General features: G+C 39.4%; 1 protein-coding gene across 2 annotated transcripts in view; it reads right to left on the bottom strand.

The window, feature by feature from the left end:
- CPEB3 (cytoplasmic polyadenylation element binding protein 3) overlaps positions 1-16719 on the bottom strand; it is a 181726-nt gene that overhangs the window by 148471 nt on the left and 16536 nt on the right. The gene's annotated exons all lie outside the window — the stretch shown is intronic.

Raw genomic sequence — 16719 nt, 5'->3', positions numbered from 1 at the left:
ACAGTAGAAACAGTTTCTATTTTTTTTATTTTTTATTAATGTTCAGTTTGCCGGGCCAGTGTGGCCCAGTAGTTGAATGTTGAGTCATGAACCGGGAGGTCACCATTCGGTTCTGGTCAGGGCACATGCTCAGGTTTCAGGCTGGATGCCCAGAAGGGGGAGTGCAGAAGGCAGCCCATCAATGATTGACTTTCATCATTGATGTTTCTATCTCTCTCTTCCTCTCCCTTCCTCTCTCTGAAATCAATAAATATATACATATATTTTTTAAAGTTTCAGTGTACATTTTTCCTAGTTTAACATCATGACTCCAAGGCTGGAATCTCACAACATATTAACATCAAACACTATTATCTTTAGATTCTGAAAGCAATATTTCAAATACCAGTTTGCTCACGTAGACAGAAGATATTATTTCTTGTGGTATTTGGCTCAATGACATTCGCCCAAGGGGTTCAGAGTAAATGTCAGTTGATGACTATGCTGACTGAACTTGGAACTAAAAATGTTAAGCAGACCTGGCCGATTTTGTCAGTGGTTAGAGTGTTGGCCTGTGGACCAAAGGGTCCCGGGTTCAATTCCTGGTCAAGATCATGAACCTCAGTTGCAAGTTCCCAGCCCTGGTGGGGACATATGTGGGAGGCAACCAATCAGTGTGTCTCACATCTCTCTCTCTCTCTCTCTCTCTCTCTCTCTCTCTCTCTCTCTCTCTCTCTCTCTCTCTCTCTGTCACACACACACACACACACACACACACACACACACACACACACACACTCCTCCCTCCCACTCTCTCTGGAAATCAATGGAAAAAATATCCTCTGCCGTAACCGGTTTGGGTCAGTGGACAGAGCGTCGGCTTGCGGTCTGAAAGGTCCCAGGTTCGATTCCGGTCAAGGGCATGTACCTTGGTTGCGAGCACATCCCCAGTGGGGAGTGTGCAGGAGGCAGCTGATCAATGTTTCTCTCATTGATGTTTCTGACTCTCTATCCTTTTCCCTTCCTCTCTGTAAAAAATCAATAAAATATATTTTTAAAAAATCCTCCAATGAGGATTAAAAAAAAGCACATTTAATTTTTTAAAAAATGTTAAGCAAGAAAGAACTATATGCATATATGCATAACCACGGACACAGACAATAGTGTGGTGAAGGCCTGCGGGAGAGGGGGGGTTGCAGGGTAGAAGGGGTCAATGGGGGGAAAGGGGACATCTGTAATACTTTCAACAATAAAGATAAATTTTAAAAATAAAAAATAGAAATAAATAAAAATAAGATAGTCTTAATTTTCTATTTCCCTTATTCACCAATTAAAACTAAAGTATTACCAGAGACTATCAACTTATAGCAGTTAGTAGTCTTTGTTTCTAGTTATTTCTAAGGAAAAAAACTAACAATATATGAGGGAAAAAATCATTTTTAATCAATCTGCCAAAAGCTTTTTAAAAGGACTAAATGATCTTATTACTACGATAAACTTAATTTATATTCCCTGTTTTATTTCTCTTCCTCTAACATCCTAAAGAAACGTCACCTCTGCCAAGGTGCTATACTTCCATTTGCATTCCAGAGCCAGTAAGCATCACCTCAAGGTTAATCTTATTCCTGAAGACTTCCTAACCTACCAAACTTCTATTACATCTTCAAGTATTGGAAGTTGTTTTTGGTTTTTTGTTTTGTTTTGTTTTGTTTTGTTTTTTAAATATATTTTATTGATTTTTTACAGAGAGGAAGGGAGAGGGATAGAGAGCCAGAAACATCGATGAGAGAGAAACATCGATCAGCTGCCTCCTGCACGCCCCCCACTGGGGATGTGCCCGCAACCAAGGTACATGCCCTTGACCGGAATCGAACCCGGGACCCTCCAGTCCGCAGGCCGACGCTCTATCCACTGAGCCAAACCGGTTCCGGCTGTTTTTGGTTTTTTTAAATCCCTCATAAAATCCTTACAGAGACTTGATTTTTAAAAATAATTTGAAATTAATTTCAATATTGTATCGGTAAAGTAGAAATTCTTAAGTTAGTTAGGTGTGCTTGAAAATGGTTTACTTAGGCATTTATTAATCCATTTGGCCCTAAGTACAGATCTATTACAACTTCGCACCCTGGAGAAAAAATAAACTTTGGTTCTTAAACCTTGATAAATGATAATAAAAATTAGTACTGTACATACTTAATATAATTTTTAATATATATTTTTTATTTATTTCAGAGAGGAAGGGAGAGAGAGAAACATCAATTATGAGAGCGAATCATCAATTAGCTGCCTCCTGCACGCCCACATGGGGAATCCAGCCTGCAACCCATGTGCCCTGGACTTCCTGGTTCATAGGTCAACGCTCAACCAGTGAGCCAAGCTGGCCAGGCTTAATCTAATCATCTTGTATCAAATAATTTCTGTTCTTCCTTCCCTAAAATGAGCATTCAAATCTAAAAAAAAAAAGACTCAAACATAAATACCAAGGTGTGAATAAATACTAAGCAAACAATAAATTATAGGAAGGCTCCCCAAAAAAGGAAAATAACTTTTGTACTAAAATCCTGCTTTTTATTTAACCAGAAAGGAGGCACTTTATGAAATTTTGTCTTCAGGTTACAGAGCTTAACCATATACCTCCTTTGAATAGTCATGGGAGAATATAAAAACAGAGATTGCAGAGCTGACTCACTGAAATACATCTTTCTAGGCTTCCTTCCTTCCTTCCTTTCCTTCTCTACTTACATCTTTAGCACAATGCTTATAAGTCCTAGGTAGATGGTAGTTGTTCCATATGTTTACTGAATGAATGAATGAATGGATGGAAGAATGAATAAATGAATGGATGGATGAAATATAATTTCTGACTATCTAAAACAGCCAAGGTTTGAATAGATATTAAATTATTCTCGATGTAGAAGAGCAATTACTTTTTCATCAGCTGTAAGAATAAATATGAAGGGAGGTGGTATAAAGTAGAAAACCATCTTGGCCCATATGGTGTTCAACAATTTGAAGATCATTTGATTATATCATGAAATAACATTCACTAATTAAACAGGAAACTTCGTTCCATGTAAGAATTCACAATCTAATAAAGACACACACCCCACACCCCCTAGAAACTGCATCATTAAGTTCTCAATAGCCACAGCCACTACAAGCTAAGTCCACTGGAGGTTTTATCAGGCTTTATCTTGCTTGACCTTGCAGCAACATTGACATAACTGACCACACTTTCTGGATACACCTGCTTCTCTTCTTCCCTTAGCTTTCTTCATGCTGTCCTTTCTTGATTTTCTTATATTTGGGGTCTCTCTCTCTCTCTCTCTTCTTTGCTAATGGACTTTAAATAGTAAGTTCTTCAGGGCTCTACCCTAGGCCCTCTTTTCATATCTCTCTACTAGAGGCCTGGAGCACAAATTCGTGTACAGTTGGGATCCCTCGGCCTGGCCGCCGATCAGGGCCAATTAGGGCCGGCTGGCTTGGGGGAGGGACTGTGGGAGGTTGGCCAGCTGTGGGAGCTTGACTGTGGGAGTGCACTGACCACCAGGGGCAGCTCCTGCATTGAGAATCTGCCCCCTGGTGGTCAGGTGCACGTCATAGTGATCGGTCGATCAGTTGAGGGATCGACCAGTCGTAATGGTCGCTTAAGCATATATATATATATGACTTTCCCAACTATAAGGGAAATACCAGGCCTATCTTGTTGATAGCTATATTCCTGACATCTATCACTGTGCCTAACACATAATAAATAGGTATTCAATAAATATATGTTGAATTAAAATTATACTTATATGCAAAGGGCCAAGAATGCTAAAGCAATCTAGGTGGCAATAAATAAATAAACCTACAGGTGACTTATACTACCAAGTATCAATACTTATTACAAAGCTATAGTTATTAGACTGTGTAGCTATTGGCACAAGGACCAGAAAGTAGACAAATGGAACAAAATAAAAAATCCAGAAACATCAACATGGATGGTCACCAGATTTATTAAAACAGTAGCACTATAGTAGTGGAAGGATGATCTTTTCAATAACGGATATTGCAGTCAACCGAATATCTATATGGCAGATTGTAGGTCTAAATGTAAATGGTAAATAACAAAGCCTTTAAATGAACATAGGAGGATATTTTCGTGACATTAGAGTAGTCAAAAATTTCTTTAACAGGTCACAAAAGTAATAACCATAAAGGAAAAATTTAATAGGCTAAATCAAGAACAATTGTTTACCAAAAGCCAGATTAGAGTGAAGATTCACAGAATGGGAGAAATATATGCAATATATATATTTTCGACAAGACTTGTAATCAGAACATACAAAGGACCCTTGCAAATTAATAGCAGAAGATATCAAGACATCCCAAAGAAAAATGAGCAAGAGACTTCAACAAAAGATATCCAAAGAGCCAAAAAGCATATGAAAAGGTACCCTACCTAACCAATCATCAAGTAAATACAAAATAAAACCAGAATGGCTAAAATTGGAAAAGGCAGACAATGCCACATATTAGTAAGGATGTGGGAGCAACTCATTCTCAAACACTGCCAGTGGAAGCATAATTTAGTGTTGTTATACAACCACACTGCAAAACTATACAGTAGGATCTTCTAAAGCAAACATTCACATACCTCCTGACCCAGTAATTCTGCATCTAGACCTATGCCAAATAGAAATGCCAACATGTTCACCAAAAGACATGCTCAAAGCATCATTATTCATAATAGCCCAAACCTGGAAACAACCCAAATACCCAACTACAACAGAATATATAAGCAAATTTGTGATAGATTTATATAATGGGATATCAAGATAATGAGTAGACTTCAACTCTATAGAAAGATATAAATGAAATGCATGACTACAATGAAGAGTGAAAGAAGCTGAACACAGAAGAGTACATACTATATGCTTCCATTTATATAAACTTCTAGTAAAACTCATTTATGGGGTTAGAAGTCAGCATAGTGGTTAACTTTGCCAGAAAATAATGATTGGCAGGGGACATCAAAGGGGACTGCAGGGACGCTGGTGGTACACTCTTACACACAGGTGTGTTTACTTTAAAAATTCAGAAAACCTAACACAATTTATACACTTTTCTGCATTTTGTTATATTTCCAGTAAATTTATAAAACATATACATGTATTTGTAAAGGTTAACTATCTTCCATAGGGTAAAGAGGGGGAAAAAATAGTACAATTTGGCCATACGGGAAGAGGAGCCATAAGTCTGGGTCATCTAAGCTAGAGAAATAAACTGAGGGTTCCCTATGCCAGGTCTGTGCTAGAGGCACTAAATGCAAAGATGAAGTCCCTTGACTTCAAAGACCTCAAAGCCTGAAAAAGGGGAAGGGGCGGGGGGGGGGGGGGTTAACTTTTGTCAGCTATGATAATTAAATAGCCCCTAGGTAACCTAGAAAGATTTTAGATTATTAAAGTCTAAAGTAATTTATGAGCAGAAAGTCTACATCCTCTGAGTGAGGAGGATCTGTTAAGCAATTCTAGATCAGATTAAGTGTGAGAACAGAACCAGAGAAAGGGAGAATGGGAGCAAAAAGGGAGCCCGGTGAGCCAGGTGTGGTTTGGTGGACAATCTGAGAGCATCTGGGTTTTTTTTTTTTTTTTATGTTTCTTGCCACTCCATTAGTTTTAAGTTCATTCGTTCATTCTTTCATTCATTCAACAATTGTATGAAAATCCTCCTAGGCACAAAGTAGCGATTCCAAAATCTCACCTACTTTTTCATTGACCTTATCTCTAACTTCTAAGAGAAAACTGGGCTATTTGACAAAAATGTCCTCAATTTCTCAGCTGCCCACCAACCAACCCCCTTCTCCCCTTACAAACGTATCTCCATCCATACTTTCTTTCTTCCTATCTTAGAGGAAGCTGAGTTCCCATACAGGTCCATAATTAATCCCTCCATCTGTAGTCTAAAGCTCCTTCCTTCTAGTTTCCTTGAGAGCTAGTTCATTAATTATTCCCAACTTTGTCCTTTCCTGTTTGAAACAAAACTCTAAACCCTAACTCTACTTTCTCACTTCCAACTTACTGCATCTGGCTTTTGCCTCTACCATCCTGCTAAAACTGCTCTTGCTACTGACATTACTAAAGTTACCAATGACCAACTGATACTTTTCAGCTTAATTTATTTTATTTGCCATTCAAAACACTTGTAGTATGCACATTTCTAAGATGGTCCTCCAAGACTCCAGGATAGAAGGAAAACAGGAACTTTATTCCTTATAATTGCAATTCTGTCAACAAGAATGAGCTTAAAAATGGATTTGACACCCTAAACAGAGAACCCAGTCATGTTGTATCAGACTTGTTACCTACAGAACTATAAGTTAATAAATGAGTGTTGCTTTAAGCCATAAGCTTGTGGTAATTTGTTACGCTGCAGTAGAACACATAACGCTACTCCAATTTTCTTTGAAGACATTGCTTTCCTGGTTCATCACTTCTAAAGTTTCTTCTCAGTCTCCTGGCCACTAAATACAGCTTCCCCCAGGGTTCTCCTAATTTTACACTCTCCCTAGGCAATGTTACGTTCATGAACCAGGAAATTAAGTTCATCACAATCTAGGTTTCCAGATCAAATCTTTTTCTAAGCTCCAAATCACTGTTTAACTAATAACTTCTCTATCTGAGGGTCCTACAGCACCTTTTCTCCCACAAATGTGCTTCTGCCTTTATTCCTGGTTTACTTATCTTTATTCTGTTTAATGGCACCACCATCCATCTAGTCACTCAAGTTAGGAATCTCAACATGATTTTCTCCCTTCCCTTCTCCCGCACTGAGGGACAAGTGTCCAACGGGTCACTAAAATTTAATAATTCTTCCTCCTAAATTTCTGCTTGACATTGCCTCCTCTTCATTCACAGCCAGTATAACATTTCACCTAAATTATGGCAGTAATATCCTGGTATCTCCCATCTGGTACCCCTCCAAATGTGGCCTCTCCATACTAAAGCCTGAGTAATCATTCGAACACAATTTTACCATGTTATGCCCATTCCTAAAACTCTTTTAATGACCTCTCCTTTGCCAAGAGGATAAAATACAAACATAATCTTCTACTCTTCTTCCCAATATACCAAACTATTACAGGTCCCTGGATGGCCCATGCTCGTCTACTTTAATGCCTCTGCACACATTCCTTCTGCCTGAAATACCTTCCTACCTCCTGATGACCTAGTCTACTCACCCATGAGAACCCAGTCCAAATGTCACCTCTTTGAAGCTTTCCTTGACCACGTGAGCAGAATTGCCCATTCCCTCCTTCATGTATCTTTGTAACACACACACATACCTCTATTGCAATATTCTTCATACTTTAGTGTAATTATCTGTTTATACATCTTTCCTAGAATAGCTTCGGGATTAGAACTACATTCATTTTTGTAACGCAGGCCTGAAACACAGAGATAAAAGTTTGTTGATCAAATCAAAGAACAAAGTTATCTTTATAGAGGCTGAGAGCACTTCTTTAACATCAGATGAAGAGATATTCTCTTTTTTTTAAAAGAGACATTCTCTTGCCATTAAAGGTATTACAAAAGAAACACACACTATGTTTAATGACACTATATTTCATTTTTAATGAAGATATTCCATACTAAATTTGGTGTAATTCATTTACCCTTCCTCATGTTGTAGGACATTTCATTTGTTTCCAAGGTTTCACAGGTTTCACTATTTTCCAAATTGATTGTCTCCTTAAGCCATATTTCTAAAGAACAAAATTACTTGGTTAAAGGGCACAACATTAAAGCTTTAGATACATATTAACAAATTGTTTAAGAAAGATTGCACATTATATACTTCCTTGAGAAACGAACCTCTAATACGAAAACAATGTATGAGTAATTTATACAATAAAGAATAACATATTTACTGCTCTGATAACCTAATGTAGAAAAATATCTCTATTCTTTTGCTACACCAAATAAGGTTAAGTCCCTTTCGGCATCCTATTATATTTAATACTTTGTCATTCTTCTTCATCACACCTTCTTGTGATAATGAAATAGTGAAGGTAAATTTAAATACTATAGCCTATGTTTATTTCACTATTTCAAATTATGACATGTAAATGTGTACATGGGTGTATTCCATTTGAGAAAAAAGATAAATAGCTTGTATCGACTGTAATTCATTTTTAAGTTATTTTAATTCTTTATTGTTTAAAGTATTACATATGTCTCCTTTTTTCCCTCATTGACCTCTCCCTGGCCATTCCCACCCCCCTAATTTTATTTTTAAACCTAATGTTTACAAAGGTGGCCAAAATGTACAAACTTCCAGTTATAAAATAAATAAGTCATGAAGTTATAATGTACAGAATGGTGTCTATAGTTAATATTACTGCATTGTGCATTTAAAAGTTGTTATGAGGGTAGATCTTAAAAAAGTTCTCATCACACACAAAAAAACACCTGTAACTATATGTGGTGATTGATGTTAACTAGACTTATTGTGGTTACCATTTTGCAATATAATGTTTATATAAATTATATTTTGAACTTTTTAAAAAATTAATATTCATATACATTTCTTATATCTGTGTTCATCTTGAGTCTGAATAATGCTCAGATCATATATTTTTACATAAAAAGTTCTATGCATCAAAAATTTGTGAGCTTATAGAGAAACTAAATTCATACTCTTTTAAAAAGCACCCCATACTATTTTTAGTTTTGATCCAATAGCAAATTGAGTTCCTTCCCACAATGTCATCTGCTTTACAAACTGTTTTTGATACACCATACCTCCCTTTAGTCAACGATAGCTGGTCAGGGCATATGCCCAGGTTGTGGGCTCGATCCCCAGTAGGGGGCGTGAAGGAGGCAGCCGATCAATGATTCTCATCATTGATGTTTCTATCTCTCTCCCTCTCCCTTCCTCTCTGACAATAAAAATATATTTTTAAAAGTTGCCCTCATTAAATTGGAATCAAGGAGCACCTCTCAAGGAGCTGGCCTTAGTGGTATCCCCAGCTTTCACAGTTTCAACTTCCATCCCCAAAGTTTTAGCTACAGTTTTGAGCATTTTCCCAACAGCTTTACCACTGTTTACTGGACATTTCCATGTGCAAGTGTCATCATGTCCTTCATCGTTACTATGAGTCAAAAGTCAAGTACTTACCCTAGTATTTAATATTTAGGGGTCTCCCCTCTTAATCCCAATCTATGTTCCCAAACAGCAGTATCTCCATTTCTCCAGGCAAGCTGGTCTACTAATGGTCCTGAACCTTGCTGGTATTGCCAATCCCAAATGAAATGCCCTCCTCATCCACTCTATTATCCTAACCTCGCCTTTCTTCAGACCCTAGTTCAAACACCAGTTCCCTAACAGTAGCATCTATTTGTATCAGACATTTATTGCTTTGCCTTTTCTGAAACAATTATGTTAACTCCCCAACTACAACTCCAAGCTCCTTGGGGGAAGGCATTACAGCTTATGCTTTTGTTTTTCCTCAACATCTAGTCGAATAGCTTGTAGGGAGCTTAGTAATAAGAGCTAACATTTATGGAGCATTTGCTGTGTGCTACATACGATGCTAAGTGCTTTTCAAATATTCATTTAATCCATGTAACAAACTTATGAAGTAAATACTATTATTGTCCCTAAAGCCACATGAAAAAATGAAAATTTAGAAAGGTGATTTGCCTACCCAAGGTAGTGTCAGAACTAGGGCCTGTTTGTCTGACTCTGAAGCTATCCTTTGGTTAGTGACTCATAAAAGGAGTCGCTGTTTGGTTCACACAGCCCAGGAGACAGCTGGGGCTTCAAAGGTGTGAAAAGAGGGCATTGTGGTTCAGCAACTTGTCTTTCTCCCATTGACACAAAGCTTTTATACAGTGACCTCTGCCTGAAAACCAGAGGTAAGCTCTAACCAAAGGGTTCCAAATTCCACCAATGGGCGAGACCCAGTCCCACTCCAGGACATTTTAAAAACAGCATGACTGTCATAAAAAATGATGAATCATCAAAAGAACTGATTTTAGTCTTCAGGATTCTAGAAAGCAAGGCTGGCCCAGGCCTGCAAGTGATGGGAAAAAAACTTTCTTTGCCACAATCTCTGCTTTAATGGCCATATTAATAGGTGCCGTATATGTTGAGTCACAGGGATCATCAGAACAAATGGAAGGGCAATCAATGGTCAGTGTGTCTACGCAGGAAGCCTTTGGATCCTACTATTTGAAACCAAGTAGTGTTTGTGTAATATCAGTGCCTCACACTCACAGAGAGGGTTAGACATTGCTAAACTCCTTCACCTTTATTATCTCACTTGATGTTAATAGCCCTGGGCAGTGGGTAGACAACATAGACCGGGCCCTGGTGTTCACTTTTGTAGATTGTACAAGACTCCCAAGGGCGGGCCAAGGAGACTAATGGAGACTGAAACCTAGTGCATGCTCTGCTCACCAAGCTCATGAACCTTAGAGCTGCATCTGCCTGGAAAAAGAAGCACCTTCTCCTAATGTCTATAAAGGGATTGTATAAACAGATTACAGCACTGAGGATGATGGTTGGGATCCCCACTTTAAAGATTTGGATATCGATTTTATACCACAATAAACCTGGAAAAATAAAAAAGAAATAAAGATGTAGAAACCCAGGCTTGGAGATGTTGCAAGATATAATTAATAAGTGGTAGATCCCAGATTAGAATTCAAGTCTTTCAACTCACTAGTTAGTATGCTTTTTCAACTATACTGCAGGACTCCATAGGTTCAGTTTAATGTGGGCTATATCATGTGGCAGACTGGTATTCTTAGCACTTGCTCCAACCAGCTGAACAAGTAGCTCTGTCCTGAGTCACAGCTGTTCTCTTATTGAGGAAGCTGAGAAACACACATGTGTGCTAACTGTACCAAGAGGAATCCTTTAGATGGATCTATTACCACTTTTTGGAAAAACAAATTAGACCATCCACCCTAATGTTAATGGTTCATGACATCACCACAATGGCAGGAAGTCAACATTATTTATATTATGGGAGGTGCTGTGTGGAAAGGACATAGGATATGAAATCCAAATATCTAAATTTGACACTAGCATTACCACTTATTAGCTGGATGGCCCTGAGAGATAACAACAACAAATATTTACTGAGCACATCCTATTGGACATGCCATGTACTTTGTTTACATGATGAACAATTTCACACAACCCTAAGAGGTATGTACCTTCATTATCCCCAATTCGCTGATGAAGATATTGAAGCTCTGGGGAGTTCAAGTAACTTACCCTCGGTGACACTGCTGGGAAGAGGAGGAACTAGGATTCAAATCCTGGCAATACAGTATGACTCTAAAACCCATGTTCTCAATTTCTCAGTCTTTGTTTCTTCTAGAATAAAATAGAGATAATCCATCCTCCCTATAAAATCAGCATTTGTGTGTATGAGGGCATTTTAAATAGACCGCAAAAACATTAAAGGTCAATGTATGAAATCCAAAGCCAATACTGACATGCAGATGGGTTTATCTGAAAGATCTACACTCAAGTACAGATTTCCTTGCCTCCTTTCCACGTAATATTGGGAGTCAACTGAGTTGTGTTAAGCCCATACTTCTTCTGACAACAATGATCTTGCTATTGAGACGTTTCTTATCCCACCTCCTTCCATATCCTACGTTGCTGTGCAGAATACAGTAGGACATATCTTTAAACTGCCACGGGATACAGATTGCATTAATAGTTTCAAAATCTGTGGATTAGGAGACTTTCTTAATCATCTGGTGATGATGACTATGATAATGTTTATACTAAGGTCACTTAGTCAATGTAGGCATCTAGCTAAGCATTTACAGGCCTTATCAGTTAATCCTCACAATAACCTTAAAAGATAAAAACTATCATTCTTCTCATTTTTCAGATAAGGAAACCTGGGCTTAGAAATGCTAAATAGAAATTCCATAATGGCGGGCAGAGTAATTGGAAGCTATACTGACACTCTCCCAGGACCAAACTGGAAATACTACTAAAATACAGAAAATCCACCCTGAATAATCAGCAGAAGACTACCTGGAGAGAACCCTGATAACCAAGGATGGAAAGTGGAGACCACGTAGAGATTGGAAGTGCAGAGGCGCTAAAGGGCAGACTGGGCTCTCACAGACAGCAGCTGACGTTCCAGAGGGCTATCTCAGCTATTGGGGGGTTCCCACTGAGAGCTCTTGCACACTCTTAATGGGCCAACGCACAAAATTTTGTGTGCAGCCACTCACCTTGGGCTCCCACAGAGGGAGGGGAGAGTGGACTGGAGCTGTGTGAAGAGTGCCCAGAGTTGAGGGTTCTGGGTTGGAGCTTGGAGGGCAGCGATCCTAGTTTCCTGTGCTGTCATTCCCTCACCTTGTGGAAAAAAAAAAAACTTTCTCCAGCGGAACTTTGCTATCTAGGCAGTTTTTGCCTGGAGGGAAGGCAGTTGCCCCAATCTGTTGTAAGACCTCTTACCTCACCCTATGGTCGGTAGCCTAAGGCTAATAAAGTCTGAGTGTCAACGGGACTGCAGGCAGAGGTCTCTGGAGGCTTTGAGTCTTTGTCTAATCTAATCCCAGGCCTAGAGCTAGGAAAAGCAGGCGCTGGTTCACATCTTGGTCCTTTCCAAAGGCACCCAGCCCCAGCAGAGGGAGCCACAAGCTGTGGATTGCTGATAGCTCCAAACAGGGTACTCAGGGCCGGCCACAGTGTCTGACATTGTCCTACACGAGGGACAGGGAGTCATAGCAGATCTACATAATACATTTTCACAAACCCAAACAGGCAGCCAAAATGGGGAGACAAAAAAACAAGCCCCAAATGGAATAATAGAATTCTCCAGAAGAAGAGCTAAGTGAAATGGAGCTAAGAAATTTATCAGAGAGTTCAGAATAATGATGGCAAAGATGCTCAACAGCGTGAGAAAAAATACAGTAAGTATAAAAAATGACATAGCTCTAATAAAGAACACAGTCAAAGGAATACACAGCAGATTAGGGTAAGCTGAGGATTGGATCAGTAAATTAGAAGACAGGGTAGAAAAAAAACCACTCAGTCAGAGAACCAAAAAGAAAAAAACAATTAAAAAACAGAAGGACAGCCCTGGCCAGTTTGGCTCAGTGGATAGTGTCGGCCTATGGACCGGAGGGTCCCAGGTTTGATTCTGGTCAGAGGCACATGCCTGGGTCGTGGGCTCCATCCCCACTACGGGGCGTACAGGAGGCGGCTTATCCATGATTCTCTCTCATCAATGATGTTTCTATCTCTCTCCCTCTGTCTCCCTTCCTCTCTGAAATCAATAAAAATATATTTTTTTAAAAACCAAAAACAAACAAACAAAACAGGAAGACAGCTTAAGGGAGCTGTGGGACAACATGAACATAACAATCCTAATATATAACAACCCTGGGTTCATCACATCCACAACAACCAGAGGCAGGGGAGGGCAGTTAGGGGTGAGCAGGCAGGCAGGCAAAAAGGTTAGGGGCGATCAGGCAGGCAGGCAGAAGGGTTCGGGGCAATTAGAAAGACAGGCAGAGGCAGTTAGGGGCAATCAGGCAGGCAGGCAGGTGAGTGGTTAGTAGCCAGCGGTCCCAGATTGCGAGAGGGATGTCCGACTGCCGATTTAGGCCCGATCCCACAGGGGTGGGCCTAAACCGGCAGTCGGACATCCCTCAAGGGGTCCCCAATTGGAGAGGGTACAGGCTGGGCTGAGGGAACCCACACACACACACACACAGACACACACACACACACACACACACACACACACACACACACCATGCACAAAATTCATGCACCGGGCCACTGGTATTCACATAAAAGAAATGCCAGAAGGGGAAGAAAGTGAGCAAGAGCTAGAGAATGTGTTTGAAAAAGTAATGGTAGAAAAAGTCACACAAGTTCAGAAGACACAGAGAGTCCCAAGAACATTAAAATGCCAAAAGTTAAAGACAAAGAGAGAATCTTAAAGGCTGCAAGAGAAAAGCAATGTGTTACCTACAAAGGAGCTTCCATACTTCAGAAACTCTATAGGCCAGAAAGGAATGGCATGAAATAATTAAGACAATGAAAAGCAAGGATCTGAAACCAAGATTTCTATATCCAGCAAGACTATCATTCAAAATAGAGGTGAAATAAAGAGCTCCCAGACAAAAAAAAAAAAAAAAAGGCTAGAGTTTATCACCACCAAACAAACCAGCACTGCAAAAAATATTAAAGGGACAGCTAAAATGGGAAGAAATATATAGAAAGAAACATAGGCATAAATAATTTAAATGGCAATAAATAAGTAAGTACCTATCAATAATAACCTTAAATGTAAATGGATTAAATGTTCCAATCAAAGGACAATAATAAAAAAGAAATGCTAAATAATTTGTCCAAAGTGACATAACTAGTGGGTGAATAAGCTCAGTTCTATTTTGACTAAAAAACTCAAGCTCTAAAGCTTAGCTCTCATCCCCTACCTCATGCCACACCCAGGTACAACCTGGAAGACTAACAACAAAGCCCACATCTTCTTTACAATTAAGCTTCTGCTTCTTGTTGCTTCTTCCTTTAGTGACCATATTTTTTCTAAACCAAAAGTCAAAAGGTGTGGTCTGACAATCTGAAATAATCAAACTTCAGAAAAATCCAGGACCTGTGGTTGCTGGTCCTTTACCTTTCTTTCTTTTTTTAATATATTTTATTGATCTTTTTATAGAGAGGAAGGGAGAGGGATAGAAAGTCAGAAACATTGATGAGAGAGAGAAACATCGATCAGCCGCCTCCTGCACACCCCCGACTGGGGATGTGCCGCAACCAAGGTGCATGCCCTTGACTGGAATCGAACCCAGGACCCTTCAGTCTACAGGCCGACGCTCTATCCACTGAGCCAAACCGGTCAGGGTCGGCCTTTACCTTCCTACCCCATACCTGATCGCCTACAAGTCCTATACAGATTGTTCTCAGCTTCTTTTTTGAGCCCAGGCCCAGCTCTTCTTAGTGTTAAATCCCTCTCCCAAGCAGAGGCCTCTCTATGTAAACTTTTTTTTTTCAAATACAAGAAAAAGTTTATTTAGAAAGTCACATAGGTAGAAGGAGTGAGCAATGGAAGAAGTGAGCTAGCTGGGCTGCATGGGCTCAGGAAACAAGTCACAGAGGCAAAAGAAGGGCCCTTGGATCTTAGGAGAAAAAAGGCAAGGATATAAGGCCAGGGTGCAGGAAAGGGGGAAAGGCTTGGGTATGCTGCAAGGAGAAGGCACGATGGGAAAGAAAGGGGGTGGAAAGGTGTGGTGTGCTAGAGAGAGCTGCCTCTACTTACTCTTCACCCAAAATCCTCAGGGCCTCTTAGAGAACGAGACCTCAATTATCATTCTGAAACATTCCTCTTTCAAGAGAAAAAGGGTGAAAGGAAGAAAGTTTTTCTTTTTTTTTTTTGTTTTCCTTTTTAAAATAAGAAGTCCTTAAGACATCGCTTTGAAACATCCCTTTCTTCTAGTACTGGTCGATCCCAGAGCGAGGACGAGGATGGGGGAGGGAAAGAGTTTATCTGTCCTCTCAAGGGAAAGGCATGGCTTTGCCCCTCCTTTCTAAAGTGGCTCTTCATTGCAGTTTACAGAGTCTGTCCACCCACAGGGGACAAAAAAAGAAAGCACAGCCCAAAACTTCACATGCAGAAATAATGTGCAAAAATCACTTACCCAACACATTTATTGAGCACTTGCTATGCAGTAGGCTCCCTAACATTCACTATTCCTCTCTTCCATCTAAATTATCAAGAATACTCAAAAGTAGTAAATAAAAAAAATACCTTCCTACATGGGGGTAAAGGGAAATAATTGCTGAAAAAATAAAAATAATATCAGGTAAGTATAAGAGCTACAAAGAACGAAAGATTGATGTAACTGAATAGATAGATAGATAGATAGATAGATAGATAGATAGATTAGATCAGTGGTTCTCAACCTTCTGGCCCTTTAAATACAGTTCCTCATGTTGTGACCCAACCATGAAATTATTTTCTTTGCTACTTCATAACTGTAATTTGCTACTGTTATGAATCGTAATGTAAATATCTGATATGCAGGATGGTCTTAGGCGACCCCTGTGAAAGGGTCGCCAAAGGGGTCGCGACCACAGATTGAGAACCACTGGATTAGATGGTCACTGAAGGCCTCGATAATGAAGTGACATCTGAATTAAGCTCACACCTGAATTAAAGGAACCCGTTCATGTGAAGGCTGGTGGTGGATAATATGAAGGAAACAGCTAATGTGAAGATACTAACGCAGGAATAAGCCTTTAGATCAGAGGTTGGCAAACTTTTTTTGTAAAAGGGCCACATAGTAAGTATTTTAGGCATTGCAAGTCACATGTCTCTTGTGTATTCTTTGTTTTTGTTCTTTTTGTTGCAGTTGTTTTATAATTCTTTTAAAGTGTAAAAACCCTTAGTTCCCTGGCAGGATAAAAGTAGGCTTCTGGCAAAATTTGGCCCTTGCCTTAGTTTTCTGACCCTAGCTTTGGAAAAACATCTAATCAATTGTAGCTAGAGAGCAAGTATACAAGGAGGAAAGTGGTACAAGATGAAGTCTAAAAGGTAGGCAAAAGCCACATCATATATATATATTGATTTCAGAGATATATACATATATATACATATATATTGATTTCAGAGAGGAAGGGAAAGGGAGAGATAGATAGAAACATCAATGATGAGAGAATTATTGATCGGCTGCCTCCTGCATGCCC

The sequence above is a fragment of the Myotis myotis genome, unplaced genomic scaffold, assembly GCF_014108235.1.
Source record: "Myotis myotis isolate mMyoMyo1 unplaced genomic scaffold, mMyoMyo1.p scaffold_m19_p_15, whole genome shotgun sequence".
NCBI classification, from domain to species: domain Eukaryota; kingdom Metazoa; phylum Chordata; class Mammalia; order Chiroptera; family Vespertilionidae; genus Myotis; species Myotis myotis.
The sequence above is the reverse complement of the archived record's forward strand: the minus strand, read 5'-3'. Positions and strand labels throughout refer to the sequence as shown.